Source organism: Euprymna scolopes, chromosome 5 (assembly GCF_053919585.1).
Source record: "Euprymna scolopes isolate OS-2025 chromosome 5, ASM5391958v1, whole genome shotgun sequence".
NCBI lineage: Eukaryota > Metazoa > Mollusca > Cephalopoda > Sepiida > Sepiolidae > Euprymna > Euprymna scolopes.
Genome location: NC_136486.1, coordinates 111,548,856 through 111,550,425, shown reverse-complemented (window position 1 = coordinate 111,550,425; position 1,570 = coordinate 111,548,856). Strand labels below are relative to the sequence as shown.

At 46.7% G+C, this 1,570-nt stretch overlaps 1 pseudogene; it reads left to right on the top strand.

Annotated features, from left to right (window-relative positions):
• Positions 1-581: 581 nt before the first annotated feature.
• On the top strand, positions 582-726 carry LOC145277186 (U2 spliceosomal RNA; annotated as a pseudogene).
• Positions 727-1,570: the final 844 nt, after the last annotated feature.

Sequence of the window (1,570 nt, the reverse complement as noted above, 5' to 3'; positions counted from 1 at the left end):
TTCTTTCCTTCTTTTCTTGCTACCTGACTTCCTCTGTTTTCTTTTTTCCGTTTCTCTCTCAACGTTTTTGTTCTTCCTCTCTTTCTTTCTTTTTGGTGTTTCTTCTTTCTCTTTTCTTTCTTTCTAATATACTTTCACGGCATTCATTCTTTTATTCCGTTTTTTTTTCTTTTTCTAATCTCTTTCTTTTAATATTTCACATAAACATCGCCCTTCCCTCCTTTTCTATCTTATCCCTGTCATTTACCCATTGCCAGCTAACTCGATTGATGCGTTTGCCTCTTCCTGGATCATCGAAGATAGCTGACACCATTCCCCGTTAACATTCCTCACTCCCTTCCTTCCTCCTTCTCCCCCCTCTCTCTCTCCTAGTCGCTTTCTTCCTCGCTTTTCTCCCTTCTCTCTATTTATTTGCTTTCCTTTCTCTTTCCAAACCAACTCTTACGAGTGTTAAAACATTTATTTCATTTTTCATGTTAGCATTTATCATCCGGGTTCCCATCTGTTTCTTCTCCTAACGTTTCTCTTCCTTCATCCGTCGATTTTAATCAACTTACTTGTTTCGTATTCTTCACCGCCTTCTCACTTCTTGGCCTTTTGGCCAAGATCAAAGTGTAGTATCTGTTCCGGCAGATACTACACTTAAGATAATTTGTACCAGTCAATGGAGGGGAAACCCTCTATACTGGGACAATTATTATTTTTGGTAACCAGAGTGACCCCTTTTAGGGGAGCTGGTTTTTACCTCACATTAAAAACGGCCTTGTGCCTAATTTGCTCAGTGGGGGAGCAAATAAATACCATCTGTTCTCTCAGTTACTAAACTTGACCCACCACCGGGCTTTCGGGCTAGGTTAAGGTGTTTTTTCGTACTAACCTTTGTTAGTTAGGACCGACCCCCTCCTTTGGGGAGTCAGGACCTAGAGGACCGACTCCACATTTGTGGGAGCTTGGACCCGGAAACCGATCCCCTCTTTTGGGAGACTGGAATCTCGGGACCAACACCACTATCGCTGGTAGTTGAGACCTTCTTTTTTCATTTGTTGTTTTTGCATGTTGTTTTTTCTTCGTTTCGGTCTCACTTCTCGAGACTGGGATGGTCTAACTTCTCAACACTTAATTGCCTGAGCAGCACTCTGACCTGCCAGGCCCAAACTTTGTCTATCTTCGCTGCTCTCCCAGTGGATCGAGCAGACAGGGTTCTCTTTCTCGCTTCCGTTGGGGTAAGTTAGTGGGTAGGGTGACGTGGGGTAGGGCGGGTGCTTCGTTTCTGCTCCCCTCTGTGGGCAGGGATGCCTATCCCCTCTCTCTCTTAATTGCGACGCGGCACTCTGACCCGCTAGCACCCACTGCGTCTTTCTTCTCTGCTCTCCCCCCTCGCGGGGGGATCTGAGCTGCTAACCCGACATCCCCGTGAGGGGAAGTCAAAAACTCTAATTTCTTCAAAGTCCGCTCCTCCCCCTCCATTCCCCTGGGTTTTCTTTTCCCCCACTACACTTTGGTCTGCGCCAGCGGCCAGTGCAACCGCCACGATGCCAGGCAGGAGGGGTACGTCACCCCAAATGCGCAG